At 35.3% G+C, this 20,750-nt stretch overlaps 1 pseudogene; it reads right to left on the reverse strand.

The window, feature by feature from the left end:
* Nucleotides 1-3,119: 3,119 nt before the first annotated feature.
* Nucleotides 3,120-4,736, reverse strand: LOC115864261 (ribosomal protein S6 kinase beta-1-like; annotated as a pseudogene).
* Between the last annotated feature and the right edge of the window lie 16,014 nt (nucleotides 4,737-20,750).

Consider the following 20,750-nt stretch of genomic DNA (forward strand, 5'->3'; position numbering starts at 1 on the left):
GCAGAGCACAGGCTCCGGACACACAGGCTCAGCGGCCATGGCTCACGGGCCCAGCCGCTCTGCGGCACGTGGGATCTTCCCGGACGTGGGCACAAACCCGTGTCCCCTGCATTGGCAGGCGGACTCTCAACCACTGCGCCACCAGGGAAGCCCTGGGAGATTTTCTTCCACATCTTTATCCTCTTCAATACCCCTTGGAGTCCATTTCAAATGTGGATATCAAGTCCCATAAAATGGAGAAATGCATTGGTCTAATTGTATAAAATAAAATTTAACTGTAAAAATTCAAATGGCATATTTCTAATCTCTTCTGACTTTTGGTGATAGGACTAAGAATTAGAAAGAACTGGTATTTTATGTAACACAAATCCTAATGCTTTCAAATGAAATTTTTTTTTTTTTTTTCTCATAGACCAAAGCAACAGCAGTGATTAGTTTAGGTTCAGGGAAATTGGAACATCTGGCATGACATTCCTATTACACAGCTATTCCCCGTTGTCTGCAGCTGAAACGCTTAGGCAAACTTTGGCATGGGAGTCTATTACATTTGCTGTACCAGACTGTTCCCTTCCTCATTTGCCAAATAGTCTATTGTCTAAATTTCCACTTAATCCTTATGAAAATAATATTTTGCAACTTGTAGAATATTTCTATAAGCTCTCCACAGTGTCCTCATTTTGAAATATTTTAAGATTTTTATTATTCTGATTTAAAATAATTTTGTGTAATTTTAAAAAGTTACTTAATACTCACAAATTATTGTTGTTATCTTGATTTTTGTCCACTATTAATACATCCATATAATAGAAATGATTGAAATGCACCTTAATTTCCCTTTTACATCATATTCTGAATCACGAGGATATTATCCAGAACATGTAGGGTAGTTGACTGCTTTAGCAAGGCAGTAGGTTTGAAATCCAGGTTTAGATGAAAAAAGAGATATTTCACATTCCTAAGGAGCCAGTCTGAAGGATTCAGAGCAGAGAATTCCAACGTGGAGTGAAGCCTACACCAGCCCATTTGGCTAAGTGATGTTTGTTCTTCAGTAACGGAGTACGCGACATGGCAAAAACAATGCCTTTCCCTTTTAGTGTGAATTAAGAGAAGAAAAAATTGAAGAAAATAGAAGGAAAGTAAGTGACCAAAATTGTTATTTCTGTCCTTCCATCTCTTGGTTTGGTGTTAGCAAGTTGAGCTGGGGATGAAAGCACAGGGACTGTGGCTATACGGTACAACTGTGTACATGGATGTGATACTATTCACAGCAGTCCTGCAGGGAGGCTCAGTATCATAGCCTGAGGCGCAGAGCTGGATGCAGCGTGCAGCAGAGAGTCAGGAGTTCATGGGCAGGAACATCAAAGTAAGGTCTAGAGCCCTGCTGCCTGTTTTTATAAGAGAAAGGTTTATTGCAACACAGACATGTCCGTCATTTTATATATTGTCTAAGGCTGTTTTTGAGCTTCAATAGATGAGTTGAGTTTGTTGCAATAGAGACCAAATGCCCACAAGTCTAAAAATATTTATTGTCTGTCCCTTTAAGAAAAAGTTTGCCAACCCCTGTTCTAGAGCTTCAAACAGACACAGGTGAGACCTAATATATGGGTCCTGAGCAAGCATAGAGAGAACAGAACTTGTTACACCAGCATGCAAGGAATAGATGCTCTAGGAACCATGTCCACAGAACCATGCCTCAGAAAAAATGGAGTATGAAACAGGCTCCTACCACTTCCTAGGACCAATTATTCACAGCTCTTTCCGATACATTGGTAGTTTGAAAAGCGGTCATTGGAGTATTTATACCATGGAAATTGACAAGTGCTACAAATCAGTGCAGGCATGCATTCATTCATTCATTTATTTTTCACGGAGTTTATTTTTAAACATTTACCAGCATACTACTGCTTAGAAAATGAAGAGTCAGAATTCACTGCCAGTATTTAAGGTGATACAGGCTCTCCCACATACCCCAAAACCCATCACATAGATGTGCTGAAAAGAATGACAGAAATCCAAGTGGCTAATTGTTTTTACTTGAAAATAATAAGAATTACCTATGCTTTTAATTATTACCCTAGCCTAGTTTTAAAACAGGTATGCTTAAAATCTCTTGATTTATTTAATTATTCATTCTCTTATTTATTTTTTGTTTATTTATTCATTCATTCATTCATTTATTCATTCCTGTATTTCTGTGTTTCCGTTACCTGGCAGGTCAGCTCCTTAACAAAACCAAATGAGTTAACAAATTTGTTTCTACAAATTAGATTTTAGTGTAAGAAAATTTCCAAATACACAATGTTTATATATGCATATATACATTAAATTGTATTAAATGGGAAACATTAAATACACAGGTTTTACATTGTTTTTAAAGCTTAAATACCACGAACATTTCTCATAGCATTAAATACTCTTAAAAACATCATTTTAAAAAACAAGCCCATAAATTTTCTTTTACTTTCTCTTTTTATATGATTAAATATGATTTTTATTTTTTATTTAAAATACTCATGAGGAAGAAATTAGGGGTCTTCATCACCACCTAGAAACTGAGAGGCTGTCTCCTGGGCTCAGTAAGTTACCTGAATAAAACATAACTTGCAACTTTTAGGTTGTTTGCACATAAAACATCAATTGATAAGTTTCTTTCGTCTTTGATTCCATATTGCTGGAGAAAGTTTGACCAAGTTTCATGCTAATTTATCCTTAGCTGCAAGTATTACAGACAACTTCATACTTTGCCTAATGAAAGGATAACTCTTTTTCAATACAATCAGAACTCAACAGTGATTCAGAAGCAATACCTTACCCTTAATACCATCAGCTTCAAGCCATCAACATGAAAATCCTTGATAAGTTTGAGAAGATGTCGCTAGGAATCAATTAATTGATGTGCCTAGTGCCTAAGAGTTTCAAAATTCGACTTCACTTTAGTTCCTTGCACCACTGATTGATTTTTGAAAATCCATGTTTATTTTTCCTCTGTCCAAAGTGTTTTATGGAATGACACTGACTATTCAAGACTGTTATGTAGAGTCTTCTTTTTTCACCTTGAAGGATACTCACCCATTCCCTCCCCACCTTTCTGCCTTAAATTCTTAAAAAGCATTGCTTTGTCACAGATTCATACGCAGGTGCTCTTGTTGTTTGGAGATCATGGGAAGAGCTTGATTTTGTATGGCCAGGAGTGTGGAGCTCAGAATGGAAATGGCGCTGAAGTTTCCCCAGTCATGGTCACATCCACCTGGTCTATTCCTGACACTTGTTTCCACCATATATGGCACAGGTGTCTGAAGATTTGCCATGCTGGCTGAAGCAACTCTTCCCTGGAAATGTCCAGGAGAAAATTTGACCTGGCTGACAGGTGTTCATGGGCTGCCAATACATCTTCAAGTTGCCCAGAGTTTTGGTTCAAAGGAAAATTTTCTTTCACGTTTTCAAGTACAGATGGAGTCACATATGCAGAACCCAAAAAGACCTGGTTGGCAATTTTGCTGAGAGCTGAGTCATCTGAGCTGTCAACAGGTAGATAGATGTTTGATGTGTAAACTTCAAATCAAACAGACTCACATCCTCTTTAGGTTGCAAAAGAGGTTTAAAGAGGGGGCTCTCCCTTCCCAGTTAGCAGTTCTTCCAAGTTAATATATCTGAAGAATGGATGAGCTGGAACTTCTCCAATGTCCCCAGGACCAGCTCCAAGATGAGAAGCAGCATTTCTTTTCAGCAGCTTTTTAAGCAGATCGCTGGCTTCTTCTGTGAGGTAGGGAGGCAAATTGAGTTTACACTTGAGGATTTCATCAATTGTTTTCTTTCTCTTCTCCCCTTGAGGATTTCATCAATTGTTTTCTTTCTCTTCTCCCCAATGAAGAGGGTACTCCAGTCAACATGTCCTGTATCAAAGCTCCCCAGCTACACTAATCCCCAGCACTACTGTGGCCACTTTTCATCAAGATTTCAGGGTCCATGTATTCTGTTGTTTCACAAAATATGTGTGTGACTGTTGCATCATGAATAGATTCTTTGAATAGTCCAAAATCTGTTAGTTTCCATGAACTTGGTGATTAAGCATGACTTTCTCCGACATCAGGTATATGTAGATAATCCCCCTTTGATGTAAATGTCCCAAAGCCATGGAGATTTCTGCCAGTAAAAGCAGGTTGTGTCTTCCATAAATATTTCCTCTCTTTCTAACTGCATAAGTAATTCTCCTCTGCTGAGATACTCAAGGATGAAGTAGAATTTTCCATCGGTCTGAAAAGCATAAATTAAATCCACAAGGAAAGATACTTTACTTTCTCCAGAATATTCCATCCTACTTTTTATATGAGTTGTGTCTTTAGCACTTTTTATTATCATTGTCTTTTTAAGCACCTTCATGGCAAATATTTTCTGAGTTTTTGCTCCTGTTACTTTTCTTACTTGTAAAATCTCTCCACAGACCCCTTTACCAAGTACCCAAAGTAGCTTGAAACATTCTAGCCTGACTTTTTCTGGCCCTCTGTTCACAGTAGTTTCTGAGATTTCAAGTTTCTCACAATGCTCCATGCCAAGGGCATAAGGTCCAACTCCCCCTGGGTCCATGCTTTCATTTAACCGACTGCTCTCCTCCAGCTCATCCTCAGAGCCTGTATCCTCTGGCTGGTCCAGACTATTTCAAACACTCCTGCTATGTCCTCAGCTTCCCTGTCTCAGAAATCTGGTGCTGGATAAAAGCCATCTTGCCTCCTCTATCGCCTCAAGGGCCTGGACCCTCCATTGCTACAGCCATCTCCAGCTGCTTGGGCTATCTATCTATCTATCATCTATCTGTTGTCTAAGAGGAGGTTAAGTTAATGCAGAGACTAGGCAGCAAAACAGGCTCAGTCCATGATCCCTATCTGAAATGACTAAATGGCAACATACTTTCTGAATAGAAAACAACACAGAAATAGAAGTTTGCAGTTGAATATTTTGTCTCTCTAGGGGAGATAGGAGGAAGGTGAAAAGTAAGACATTCAGCAAGCAATCCTACAATTTGAACACTCAATGCTACCTGAAGCTTACTTCCTCTGCCCCAGAAATCCATGCTTCTCTAGATTCTCTAGATAGATGTCAAGAATTTGTCAAACTGTTGTTCAAATTAAAAACAAACAAAAAATGACTACAGATCAGACATTTTCAGAGCACGCATTTTGTCATTTACCTAAAATCTCTAAAGTAAAGAATATGAGTGTGTTTAATCGCAAAAAATAAGCAGAAGCAAAAAATAATCACTGCCAATTTTAAGAAATGTAAACTTTTTAAGCAAAATTCTCCTGTTTGGATACTTACTTCATATGAAAGTTTTAACTACTTTAAAAATTCTTTATGCAAATATCTTTAACATACATCTTTATAATTCCTCTATTTCTTTAAGTAAGATTATTTAAAGTAGAGAAGCAAGGTAACATGATATTTATGTGTGTGACCTGTTGAGACAGACACCATAGTTTTGAAATCTGGTCCCAAGACTTATCAGCTGTGTCCCTGAGTTTATCTCACCCCACAGTGCTGCAGTTTTCTTATCTGTAAAAGAGATTAAAAATGATTCGTACTCCATAGGCGTGACGCAGGTTACTATATATAAAATATATATAGTACTTTCACCATAGTATTACTCAATATCTATGGGCTATAATACTAAGTAAAAAACACATTTTAATATTTTGATATATATTACCAAATCATCTTCTAGAAGTGAGGCATGTTATCATTCTTTGCTTCATCGACTGAGATGTGAAAGACCAATTTTCCAACATTCTTAACATCTCTTATATACTAATTTTTATTCTTCTTTGACTTATGGTATGAAATGTTATTGTGCTCAAATATGCAATTCTTGATTCGTAGTAAGTTTCTTTTCATAATATTTTCTTTATATTTTTTCTCTTTCTGCTTTTTATCCATTTAGGGGTCATTTATACGTGTTTTAAGAATCATTCTGCAAAAGCTTTTTAAATTAGTAGTCATATATAAGCATTCATAAAGTAAATGACAAATATTTTAAAAGCATTTTCTTCTACAATTTTTTTTCTGATGCTTTATTTTGGTCGTGTAGCTTATACTATATATTTTTTTCTTTGTGATCTCTCTTTTCCTCTGTGATATCACTTTTATGCTTTGATATAATCTGATCTCAAAATCAAAAATATATACTCATGTCTAGTTTATAGCTTCATTTTTTGCAATTAATTACTTTAATCTTCTGGTATTTACGCTATAATATAACGTGAGACTCGAGTATACTTTGATTGTTTTCTAAGTTGTTAACCTATTATCACAAGCCCTCTGACATTTTATGTAATCATTATCATTTGTTTCTATCTTATCTTGACTGTACCATTAAGTTGTCTATCAATTCAATCTGTCAGTTGTCGAGACAAAATAGATTTTTTTTTTCATTTTTGAAGCTTTATATAATATAAATTGATAACTATAGGGGAATAATTTTTCCTTTCCACTTACTTTCGTATTCCCTCCCTTGCAACAAGAGTGTGAGGTTGTGTCCTAATCTTGTCCACTCTCTGATCTAAAGTAAAGTCTTCTGGAGGATTTCTGGAAAGGTATGCCTTCCTTATTAAAAAGAAAGAAAAAAAGTGATGAGCAGACAGAAAGCCACCTTTTTATATCCCGGATTGGACCTGGTCACATAAGTATGTGATGCTGGATCTATAGGACCACCTTCTTGTGAATAAGAGAACAGTATGAAGATGACCTAGAATCCAGGCATGGTTGAGAAGCTGAGTTATATAACTCTTGAACCACTTGCTCCAGACATCTTTTAATACTGAATAATTAAAATCAATAATAATATATCCTGCTCCTAAAACATTCTAGCTGATATATTTTCTCTAGCCCTATCACTGAATCAACATGTCTTTATTAAATCAGTTGTCGATTTGATTTTCTTTCCCCAGTTCCTACCAAGTAAAAACCAAAGTCCTAAGGGTCAACACTCAAAATTCCTTAGAATCTCTCCTCTATTTTTCTTTCGGCCTCATCTCTGGCTATTTATCAGTGGAGCTACATATTCAGATTCCCTTCCTTTCCTCAAGATTACAGCCTCATATGCTGTTGAATCAATCCTAGCTAGAACATCTTTCCTACTCATGCCTTTTTACTGAAATTCTTTCTTGTCTTCAAAGACAGTCATGAATTCCAATGGAGTTATGAACATGCTTTCTCTTATCACAACTGAAATATGAAGCCTCTTTACCCTGAACACCAACAACTGTTGGCTTATATCATTTGAAAATTGGCAATTTTCCACATGAGAATTGAAACCACTTACAGACCCACAGCTTGTTGTGTACACTAACACAAATTTAATATTTTATAGCCTGCAATTAACATAAATTTAATACTCCAGAAAATTTTTACCCAGGGAGATGAAGTTATAATAACTTCATTCATTGTTTTAGGAACTTACCGAATACCTGGTTATCTGAACAATAGAGTAGTCTACTTACCCATAGCTCCTTCTCAGAATAATAAAGCTCGATTTAGCTGAATAAACAAATCTTTACTCTTCAAGACTCACTTCAAACCCTTCTCTCACTGTGCCCACCAGTCCTAAACTATTACAGCACAAACTTTGTCCAGTCCCAAACAGGTCCCCTGTGATGGAAATTTGGGGAAATAGAATCAAAAACAAAGTCTCCCAACCCAGAAATTCTTTCCACAAAGGTAGTAGAGAAAGAGAACACTTTCATTATTGAATAAACATTAATTAAACCAGAGTGTGATGTGCATTACAAGCAATCTGCTAAGATATTTCAAAAACAAAAATAAATCTCACTCTTTTACACAGTCATGCAGATACGACCCGTTACATGTTTTCGAGGTAACTGATAACTAGTCGTCAAGTCAGAGGACTTAACAGCACCATTTATCACACATAGTTCATCTTAACTTTACCTTATTATGGGGCTGTCGGTCTGTGTGAGTTAATTGGCATTATCCAGAGGAAAAACAAACTTCACGTATCTTTATGATAATAGGAAGTAGTTTTGCACCTTGGAGCAAAGTGCCCACAGAAATAGGCTCCTACCCTCCCACAGAGACTGGGAGTAAGGGGTGCTATCTCTCTTGATGATTACATTTCAAAGAAATAGTCTCTAAGTCCTTGAGAAAGACATTCCTAGGTCATAAACTAATAAAATACCAATCTAGCTTTCAAAGGATTTATATACATTTCAAAGAGAGGAGAAAGTACTTAAAATTGCAAATTTTCTAAAGTAAATGCTCAAAGAAAAAGGAGAAAACTGATATCTCCAAATCTTTCTGAATATATTGCCATTGATGTCTCCCTTCTGAGACCCTACTAAGACTCAACACAGGGGCTCCCCCTACTGAAGTAATAAACTTGGCTTTACTTTATCCACAAGTTAGCATGGTGATGGCATTTTCGGGGACCTGGCAAGTGACACCCACTATCTTATACTAATTTTTTTTTTTTTTTTTTTTTTTTTTTTTTTGCGGTACGCGGACCTCTCACTGTCGTGGTCTCTCCCGTTGCGGAGCCTGTGCTCCGGACGCCCAGGCTCAGTGGCCATGGCTCTCGGGCCCAGCCACTCCGCGGCATGTGGGATCTTCCCGGACCGGGGCACGAACCCGTGTCCCCTGCATCAGCAGGCGGACTCTCAACCACTGCTCCACCAGGGAAGCCCTTATACTAATATTTGAATCTTCTACATATCTTCTACTAGACTGTAAGCTACCAGAAAGTAAAAAATATTTCCTATGTAAGTTAATATTTTCTTTTTCTTTTCTCTGTGGCTAGTATAAGGCCCTATAGTCATTTGAATATTCAATGAAAGAGCAGATTTTCTTTCATGGTCTCTACAATATCTTGTCCATGTTTTGTGATGTAAATAGGACAAAATTAACTGGTTCTTCCCTGCAGACAATTTATATAATTCCCTCTTACTCTGAACACAATTTTATCACAAATACAAATGTAAGAATAACATCTGTCCTCTAACGTAAACAGAAAAATGACTGAAACAATCAATTACAAAATGCCTGCTATAAAAAATTAGCATTATTTTATCATATCAATGGTAAAATATATGCAAATACCACTATTTAACCAGACAGAAATTACTAGGTTTCCTAATGGATTTTTACAATTACTTCTTATTCATTGACGTATCCCTTCTAGTTCTGATCCTCATGATTTTTCTCTGGTTATCCATTTTTTTTAAAAGAATATGCTTTTTAAAAAGCACTTCAGAGATGCATAAATGAGATGCTTTCTGAAAATGACCTCCCCAAAGAGATCTGCTTTGAGAGAAATTTTAAGCCCTTTCATTTCTAATTAACCCCCTACCCAGGGATTGTACAGTTTCTCAATCATCATAAAAGCCACAGATTTATTTCCTTTAAACATTCTATAGAGCAATGGCTCCTGCTGTGACTAGACAAAGGCAAAATGCCAATACAATGTTAGCCATGACCTTTTTTTCTCTACCAGAGTCATTAGGCAGTAGCTACTTCAGGATCACAGATGAAACAGCAACACTCAAAATGGTAATAAAAAAGTTCTGTTCTAATTAGGGAGAAAAAAACTGATACTGCAGTTTCTTACTTGATACTTTCATTTAACTTACAGGAAGCCTGCTGAAAATGCTGAAAAACATACTGAGGATTTTATTTGACCTATACATTGCAATTACCAAATATCTGCCTAGATAGGCAAATAAAGTGAGCTAATAAAGAGCTTGCATTCAATGAAAATACCATCCTCAAGTGGAGTAAGACATTTACATAATTCTAAAACACTTGGGAGAGTTAATCACATTTCTTTTCTACACGTTTCTTTTCTTTTCTGAGTCATGTCAGTTTTTGTAATTCTAGAATTTAGCTTTCTTTTCCTTTCAACCATAGACACCTTTTCTCCAACTTAGATAACTACTCTCAGAGGAATTAATTATGGATGCTATTCTTCCCAGATTTAAATAAATAAGAAGGAATTGGTAAACATAATATGCTATTCCATATTATAGTCTTAAAGATAAATGCATAAATTAAGATTCAAATATAAATATTTGAAAGGAACATACACTCTTTTTGAGCTAGTATGTAACAGCGGCATCTAAGCTCGTCTGAAACTTCAGAGAAGGTCTCATAGAAAAAATGATTTAAGTCTTGAGAAATTACATAGAAAAAATGATTTAAGTCTTGAGAAATTAAGACTCAGGTGACATTTCTGGGCAAAGAGGGGTGGAGGAATAGTGTTCCAGCACTTGGGAGCTCTGTGATGTGTAAAAAGTTCAAGGAACCAAAATAAGATCAGAGGGAATGGATGTAGATTTGTGGTGTGGATTTCATCTGGAGAGTGATCCAAGAAAACATTTAAAAGAACTTTGAGGTTATATGGAGCCTATAATATATCCTACAACCAAGGATAAACTTTAAAGGGTCTAAAAATAGCACTTGAAAAGTATGGAAGTATCTGACATATGTTTTAATGAGGTTATAACTTAAAAATTTACAAGTATCCAGACACTAAATAGAAATAATAATACTTGGAGTTCCATATACTTCCTTCCAGGCCAAAGGGAAGAGGAGCAAACAGGTGTTAGGGAGATGCAGAGAGGAATTCTCTTAGTCACATGGCTAATTTTCCAGAAACATATCTGTTTTGAGCCAGGGGCAGGCATCTGTAGGAGGTCTTCTGAAAACTTTAATGTCATTTTGTCTGTTGGGCTATTATGGAATGCAAATCTTAAATTATAGTACTAAGTCAATTAACCAATTAGGTTATATTTTCAACTTTCAATGTCTAGATAAACATTCTAAAAATTACTTGTAATGAATAATTATGTAAATATGATATTTAATGTTCAAGTAGTAAGATTGGTTTTCAAATGTGGCTTGCTAATAAGCTGATCTCATTTACAGTGTACAGAGAAATAAAATATGAATGGCTTATTTTTTTGTAAAGTAACATCTTAAAGGAACTGATGCCACTCGGGACTAAAATATAAAATAACTAAATCGAATCAATAAGTCACTGGATTACTGGATTGAACCACATTGTCAAATCCTTTAGTATCTGCTAATGTTAAAACTCTTCTTTATGACGATAAATAAAATTCCACTTTTTTGGAAGATGAGTTCAATCACCTAGTAACACAGGGAGTTCATAGGTTAAATAAAAACAGACATATATTTCACTATTGCAGACCACCTACCATCCATCAAAGATTTTTAAAAAATGAATTAAACTGAAAATCATCATTTTTCAGAAAGGGAACAAGAAAAATTGCTACAAGACTCACCTGTCATTTTGAAATAAACTCATGTCTCCTAAACGTTGCCTCTGATGACATTAAGATTGAAAGAAATGTTGCTGAAAGCTCTCCCCTCTGAACCACAGGGCATTAGATCACATAGTTCAGATAACCTTTCTCAGTAACTGACAGTGCTATTCTCTTACTGAGTAAGATACTATTACTACTATTGTTATACATAAATTACATGTGTTTGGCAGTAAAAATCCAGTTAAACAATAGAGATAACTGAAATGATGCATTGTGCCATTTTATTACTTTTTTCTACATTCAGATTAATATTGTGATCAGTTCCTAAGGATTTGAAATCAGAGTCAATGAAAGCTTAAAAGATTTTACGTTAATAAATTAAGATTTAAATATCTTCCAACAAATCATAATATGAAATTGAGAACCTGGAAAATATATTTGCTTTTCTAGATCCTATCTTGTGCAATTAGGAGCACTCTGAGAGGAAAACATTCTAAACATATACACAAGCCATAAGACAACAGAAGCTAGGAACATGTGACCATAACATAGGCTGTCTGTGTTAATTCACTGTGCCATTCATAAAGCCCCAGAGATAGTGAATCTTAACAATTTGCTCAGAGTTTTAGTCCATTTCTTACTATTCCTCATCATGCAGTTTTTATGTAATCAGAATTACCTCTTTATTCTTTCTCAAACAAGCCAACTTTATTCTTGTTTCCCCACCTTTGCAATTGCACTTACCTTTACTTCAAAAATATTTTGCTTCATCCTTTCGTTATCCAGATGCCAAATCTCCACAATATGGTAAAATCCCACCTGTAAATATAAAGATTTTCCTGATTACTTTTCTTTATTGCAATAGGAAACATTCATTTTTACTACAGAAAAATTAACTCTATGGGTTGGCAGAATGTAGGTTATAGGTCAGTTTTGGATTAATTGAGCTCTGCTGAGTTTGGCTGGACTTGACTGGACTCAGATTAGCTCCATGCATCATCTAGTTCCAGAACACACTGTGAAGGATTAACCAACATCTGGGATATGTTGTTCTTAAGGAAGAGTTTGAAATAAATTACATAGATGTACCTAAAGATTCGGTGTGAACTGTTGTCTTGTGTAATGTCTACTCTCATTTCGTTGTCTAAAACAAATCACTTACACATGCCTTACATTGGAGGAGGAAATTATACTCCACTTTCTGGGAGATAGGACTATGTAATACCCTTAGAAGGGAGAGAGCAGATATTCAAACAATAACATCAATTATTCCAATCTGCACTCTTGATGGCATATAATCGGCTTTCCTCCTGCATGAAAAAATGCACTCAATACTTCCCTTAGGAATAAAGCAAATGCATTTAATTAAGGCATAAAATGCAAAGTCCTACATCCCATGATCTCAATCAAGTCCAAATGCAGTTCCTTTTGATCTGGAAACAAATGAACAAATAATACAAGCATATTCTTCATCCACACCCAATATTTTATGGTGAAACAGGGATACTCTAACCAAATAAACATATTCAGATAGAGAAAAAGAAGAGACCCTCAGAGTCACTGCTGCATGGCAATTAATTCCTGTGTCACAGTAGTAAAGGTCTGCCATCACAGAATTTAGGGAATATTCCCTGATTAATCCCCAATTTAACCCACTCCTGTGTTGGTTACTGATCACCAATCCTTGTTTCTTGTAACTTAGACTTTGCTCTCCTAGAGGCTCTTCTTTCTTCGTCACTCTCCTCAGTCACATCGAAAAGGCACATGGGAGAATCTGAGCACCGCAGAAGCTGAGTAACTTCCTGTTTCTGCCATTAGAAAATTGAGAGCCTAAGGCTTGTTTTGTATTTTAGTCTCAAACCAAGCTGGTGGCACTTTTGGAGATACAACTTTCAAAAACTTGTTGGCATTTAGCTCTTTGACTTCAGTCAGCCCCTTGTGCCAGCAGTCACACCCACAATTCTTTTTGAGATGTATCTCTTGTCTAGATGTCTTGATAGCTATTTTGATCTTACCAGGCTTTTTGGGGACCACACATTTGGTCTCTTTTCTCTGCTCATAAGTCAGTGAGAGGTCTTAACAAAGAGTTTGATGATCACCTCTCCCTCTGTGTCTTGATTTGGTGTTTTCCTTAAGACTTTGTCTTCATTGGCTTTTGTGGCTCAGGCCTTTTCTAAAGTTTATATTTGACTACTGTAGTTGAGTGCATCTTTCAAACCTGCAAGTCCTGAATTTTGGGAATTCTTTGTTTCATCTCTGATTGCCAACAGCCTAATTTTTTCTTAAACTCATCTCTTTTCTGTGGTATCATGCAAAACACAGCTAATAGCCAGTGTAGTGGGCACAAATTCATTAAGTATACTACCTAATTTTAAAATAGGCAATAGTTTTACCAAACAATCTGGCAGAAATAACATTGGATTGTCATTTATCTAAACTTTATTAATGATGTCCACACTGCCTGACACTTGGCTCAAAGTCCGTAGCACCCTATTTTAGTTTTATAAATACTACAACAGCACTCTGACTCTAGTATTAATTTCTTTATAAGTCCTGGAATAACAACAGTGTCAAAATATCAGTTCTTTACAACATTTATGTTTTGCTCATGTTACAATAAGGACAAGTTGGCAGTTGCCCTGCTCTGCTCTCCTCCACATGTTTTCTCAGTCTGGGACTGAATAAAGCAACCTCTGTCTGGGGCATGGTATTCTTTCCTGGAACAAATAACACCGAAATAAAAGAGAGACTGAGTCAGACCATGCAATCATATTAAAGTTTTGGTTTTGATATAATAAATATCACATTTACTCACATTCCATTGGTCAAAGCGTACTTCATGGTCAAGTTCAAAATGAAGTAGGACATAATTTCTATCAACGGAGCTCTTGAGTAACTCCTGATAATGAATGAGGATCTATAAAGCGGTTATGAGGGAGAATAAATAGTTGGACAACAATCTATTCTGTTACTGATCCCTTTAATTTTATTTCTTTATACCCTGAAATTTTATGTTCTTTTTTAATATAAACTTTTGTTTCAGGTTAGTAAATACTGACTTTCCAAATAGATTATAACGAATTTGATGCTAATTTTTTATCTTCCACAACTTTTAGTATATTTCTGAGGATATGATATTGATTGATTGATTATGAGGCCATATCAGCCCACCCATGTTTATGGATGAGTTTAATCCCCCTGCAGGATTTCTACTTATATGTGGGGCAGACAACTCTTTCTCAAATGTTTTGATTCTTACTGTACTACAATCACTTGTATACTTATCAGTTCCATAGGGATAGAGGTTAAATAAAAGCTAATTCATCCTTTTCATAAGCCCTATATGTATATTTTAAAAAGAAAAATTACAACTAAAAGTAGTCTATTTTTGTTTTAAGGAATGTAAACTATATTCAGTAAATTGCTTGAAAAATGTAAATAGCAAGGAAAATATCTGTGACAATTCAGGTAAAGAAAACATAAAATATTTCCTGTATCCCCCTGAAAATTTTACCCTTAATGTCAACTGTATGCATTTCTATTACAAGAGAACATTAGTTAGGAATTACAGAAAAGCCTTGAGCTGGGGAAAAGTCTATTAGCGAGATTATGAGTCCTAGAAGATTCTCTGAGCAGTTCTAGGGAATCTTCTAGGGCTCCTGAAGTTTCAGAGTTTGGGGAGTTTTGCAGATTTTTTCAATGACATATCCTATTCCAACTCATATGTATGTGAATTTGTCACACATGATTTTTTATTGTTAGTAAACATTTCCTTATTGATTCAATAAATTATTATTTACATAATTTATGCAGGAAATATTTTGATCATGTATGGATAAAAGGAGTACTTACCTTTCATGGTCTAATTATCTAGAAAAGGAGCTTTATAACACAAAATATAAATGTTAAGATAGTTTGTTAAATGTGGAACTGAAGTATTACAAATAATACGTAGGACCCAGGAGATCTATCTTAAAGTTACCTGCCTGAGGCAACAAGAGAAAATTTACTTGAGGAATTTATTTCTAAGGTGTAGTTTGAAAGATGAGTAAAAGTTCTGTAGCAGAAACAGAATAGGTATTCCAAGGAAGAGGAAATTTTATAACATAAAGGAAAAGGAGTGTAAAATATCATAATAGACTCTGGGAACTATAAGCAATTTTAATTACTAGAAAATAAAGAATAAAGTGTCATATAAAATAAGTAAGTTTGGAAAACAAGGAAAGAGGTAGACTGTGATGGGCTTGGAATGCCATGTTTTGGAACTAAAAATCAACCACGTGGGAAGCAGTGTTAAATACATATAGTCTTTATTCTTCAAAATGCAGATCCTTTTAGCGATGATATGTGATGATATAGTTTTAGGCCTGGTCCTAATTATTGTTAGAATTTTTTGTTGTTGTTAAGCCAATGAGAATAAAGATATTTGTGTAATCTTTATTCAAGAATCTGAGTATGTAAAAATTTGAGGAATTTTAAGTCAGTAAAGTATGTCTGACATATTTATATGATGAATGGTCAATCAGAGCCAAAGGACCCAAAATTTGACTACAGTTGTTTACGAAATTTTCCAGATAAATTCTTGAATTCATAAACTTGCCCCCCAAACCTTAAGGATATGCCATCAGTTATAAGACAAAATTTTAACCAGCTGAACTTGAATCTGATGCACACTTATAAGAGAGAAACTTCATAATTCACACATATCCCAAGGAGCTTTTCTCATCTAAATCAGCCACTCACTTTGAAATTGTGACATTATTATCAACAAATTGCTCAGCAATGCTTGAAACCATGATTTTACTGAGTTGAAGGCATTTTAGCCATGGAGAATTAGTACAGTCTGAACCTATCTACAGCATAATCAAGTCTAGGGTTAAAGACAGCTAATCTCTTAAACAAGCTCAGCAAAGGAGTTTTTCCTCTGCAGTTACAAGTTCATTGGGTTCATAGCTCTTGTCCCAGAAGAAAGAAATTGCAATCATGTCAACCACAGCTGAAGAGTGTAATTTATTAACTAACAAATTCATCTGAAATACCACCTCAGTTATATTTTCCACACCTATATTAAAATAAATAAAATTTCCATAATCATCTTTAAATTTTCCCTAAAATGATTTTTAAGAGCATGGATGTCAAAATATCTCTCACTTTTTAAATTCCTTCCACACGTCTAGTAGTGAATCTGATTTACAAACACAGAACACAGACTTCCATAATATAGCATATAGTGGAAGCTGGTACACAGACCCTTTTGACTATATGAGTTGTTTATGAATGGAGGCCCCAAATTGTATATTATTTACTTGAAGGTGGTTAAGACCTACCTTACAAGAAAAACTAGTTCATCAGGCAAAACACACCTCTTAAAAACAGGAAACAAGTAGAACATAGGGATAACACAGATTAGATTTCTTTAAGGAATGTCTGTTAAATAACCTCATCTTGGCCTTGGAAGTACAAAAGAGGTTGCCCAGTGATCCCTTATTGCCAAGTGAAACCTCACTGTGGGTTGATTTTTAGAGGTAAATAGAAAGTAACTTGAAAGTAAGTTATCTGTAAAGCCAGGATGATTGTTATTCAGTGTTTCGTTCTTTTACTATTAGTTTTAGAAATACTTCCTTGAGGTTTACTTCTGCATATTAATAAAATATATCCCTTTTATATTATTTATAGAGGAAGTTTTAAACTTTAATTTTAAGATAATGCACTATTTCTTTTGCAAGGCTACCACAAAATGTTGAGGTTTTTTTTTTTTTAATAAGTTGCTTAATTCAAAACCTTTTATTTCTAAATTAGACATTTTTTAGTGGTCATATGAAATGTACAATAGATATGTTTATTGTATAAACCTCTTCTAATTCAAATTTAGAGAAAGCATTCAGGTCATCTAATCGGTAGGGAGTTCATGACAAGTAAAGATGGGGTCAATGATGCTTTTAAATTACAGGAAACTAAAAAACACATGTGCTAAATTAAGTGATATAAAAATTTTATTTCCTCAAGTTACCATTTACTGGGTCAGAAACCAATTGTATCACTATCTTCTTTAATAGCTTTTCATCCTAATACCTTAGTTGAATAGATCTATTTTTTATTTATTTTTTATTTTAATTTTTTAGATCTACTTTTTAAAGTAATTACCTACTCAACAATTCAGCTAGATAAAACACAAAGGCAAAAACCTCATCACTATAACAAATCTTTAGCAATGGAATCATATGCAAAATTCCAGCAATGTCTGTAGTCCAACATCTAATCATGTACATAACCATTACTTATTTCCCAGAAGTGAGTGTCAAGTTAATTAGGACTTTTATTAAGTTCTTCATCCATACAGCAAATGAACTCTGGTCAGATTTTGGAGTAAACTGAAAGACTACTCTACATGGGACACTAAATACATTCCAAGATTTTATTATTTGAATGTGTTGCTACTGTAGTGCAAATCTTTTAAACAATTATCAATACTATCCTACAACTCCATGTACTCTTTTTACTTAAACACTCACAATGGTAAAAAAATGGTACAGATTAGATGGAGCCAATGAGTTCTCTGTGCTCTGGGCAAGTCTCTTTCTTCTCTCTCTCCACAATGTCACCACTGCAATAAGCCTTGGAGAGCATGGACACAAATTTCATTTTGCCCTTTGTCTTTGTGCATCAGTAATCATAAGATACCCAGAAAGCCTAAGTCATGCATCATTCCTTGAAAATACATCTTTATATGGACCTGTATATTGTTTAATCTGACCCCATCTGCCATTGTCCCCAACTTCTGAAATCCTTCCATTGTGTCCTCTAAAATCACGATTCATTCTAAGTAAAAAAGGAAAAAAAAATAACCCCAAACTCACCTCTCATCATTTATTTTTCTTTTATTTTTTTTACCTTTTTGCTTCAAATGATACTTGGCTTTCACCTGAAATCGCTGTTTTACGTGCAGCTCTCATAAAACCAAACCTGACGGAGGACGATTACCTGTCTTGCTCCTCATTTCCTCAGGCTAAACCCACCCCCTCATTTCTGCTTTGAAACACTTCTTATCTGATTTTACTACCTGTTCTTCATTTTTTTTTTCACTTATTTAAAGAGTTCGTGATCATCCACCCTTCATTTCTTTAAGATTTTATCTCTTCACTCATTGAATCTCACTCCTACATTGACCCTATCACGTTTTCTTGATATCAGTGTATATATAGATGATTCCTTCACTTGTGTGTGGCATCAGTGCTGTTACCAAATACTCTGGTTGTCTTCTGTTCAGGTAGGACTGCACTTTCTAGTCCCCTTGTTGTTGGGTGTGGCCATTTGCCCAGCTCAATGAGTTCTGAGAAGTGATTTAATTGGCCCTTGAAGCTGAAGCATTTAGTCAAATGGAGATTCTCCAGAGCCTGATACAACCAACAACCTTCCACTGCTGCTGATGTGATGGAGATGTAACATGAGCAAGACATAAACTTTGATTGTTTTAAGCTGCTGAGTATTATTTATCTTATTTTCTGCAACAAAACCTAGGTTATTTTAACTGATACACCTGGTCTCTCCATTCTTTGCACTCTTATAGCAAAAGGCCTATCTTGGTTAAATTTTATTATCTATTATAACTAAAATCATGAAGCTGAATATGGCTGAAAAAGAATAATCTGTTTTGCTAACTGGCCTGACTTTAAACTCAGGCCTGCTAACCACATGTGACCCCTTAATGCTACCCTGCAATCCTGCCACATTTTCTTAGTCCATTTAACTTCCTACTCGAAAGCAACTATTATATACCTTTTCCTCTGTCCTCAAACATCTACTATAGTTTATAAATTATCACAGTACTAGAAAATATAGTGTTAGTGCCTTGAAAGTAGATGTTAACCATAGTCCACAATCACTGTTTCCGCAATGACTTAATAAATATGTTTGGGATACCTAAATGTGAAAGTTAAAACACATACCCCTCAGTTTCTTCCTTTATTTTCTGATTTGATTTATGCATTGTATTTTTTTCAAATTTAAAATAACTATTATTCGTTAAGTGTCTGCTGAGGGCTAAGCAATGCATTACATTCTTTACAAGTGATATCTCATTTAACTTTCAAAATAATGCTATAATGTACTACAATTATTCCCTTTTTCAGATAAGAAAATGAAAGCAAAGATATTAAATACTTTATCTCAAATTACAAGTCAGTCAGTATTAGATGTGGGATTTGTAGAGGGGTTGACAGTGGATTCCAGAGAACATGAGTCTAACCACTACATAGCTTGCCTCCCACAACATATTGGAGAGAGTCTGAACAGTTTGGCAAAGAAGCAGGAGGAATAAGGAAGGTTATATTGTTCCCTGAGATTCCAAAATTAAGAGCTCTTATGTTGACTTTCATCTAGGAAAGAACACTCTCAGACTTGAGTTCATTTGATAGTGTTTGTTCAGATACTGGGGCTACAAAGGAAAAAGGATTGTTGCACTGGATTATTCCTAGTAGTTAATCAATGGTTATGATAACTCTAATGACATTTTGAATAATGATATACCCATTTGGGGGTTTAGATACACTTCGTTTTTCTCCAGCTTTGTCACTTCTTATTTGACTTCAATTTATCCTGATTTCTATTATTACAGTTTATAAAATAGTAATTCTAAACAACATCACTGAGTTATAGTGAGAATTGGGGAGATGATACATGTGTGAGGGGTTGTGTCATATGTTGCCCTTTCTGAGCCTTAGTTGAGTTTGGGACATGCTGGCTAGGCTGGCCTCTGTGATTAGACTGCCTCCTGAAGATTACCAAATGGATTTCTGGGCAAACATAACTCTGATAATATTAATCATTATCAAATGCTTACTATATTTCTAAGCTTGTATCTAACTATTTCCCCAGATTTACAGTCACAGATCCCCATGGGATATAGAAGAGAGAGACTCAAACCCATCTGACAGAATGATGGTGGGAATAGAATGCCATAAAACATAGATTACAGAAAAAGATAATAAGATACTTTAGAGAAAAATATGTGTATTAATGAGAAAAGACACTGGTCTGGGGGCTCAGACTGAGCAGGACCTACATGGTACAGTGGACCAGCCATTTTGTATGGCTCTTAATTAACCTCTCAGCATTCTCATCTTGGGGATATTCGAAAGGAGAAGACTACAATAGCAGGACTGAATCACTGGGGGCTCAAACAATTCTGCTTTGTAATTTTTTTTACAAGAGTCGGGCATGCAAAAGGGAATATATTTTCCTATCTTCCTAAGAGAGAAGTAAAAACTACAGAAGCAGTCGGAGATGATGATGAACTCAGAGTAGTGACTACAAAGGGAATAATTTCCCCAAGGTTGTCAGAGGTCAAATAACACTGCTCAAGGAAAGCACTGTTCACATAGCAGACCATGGCAGGTGGATTGATGCAGAATACAAGGGATGCAGACAAAAGGCAAAGACATGGTAAGGGAAAACTAGGTCAGA

Source organism: Globicephala melas, chromosome 4 (assembly GCF_963455315.2).
Source record: "Globicephala melas chromosome 4, mGloMel1.2, whole genome shotgun sequence".
Lineage (NCBI taxonomy): Eukaryota > Metazoa > Chordata > Mammalia > Artiodactyla > Delphinidae > Globicephala > Globicephala melas.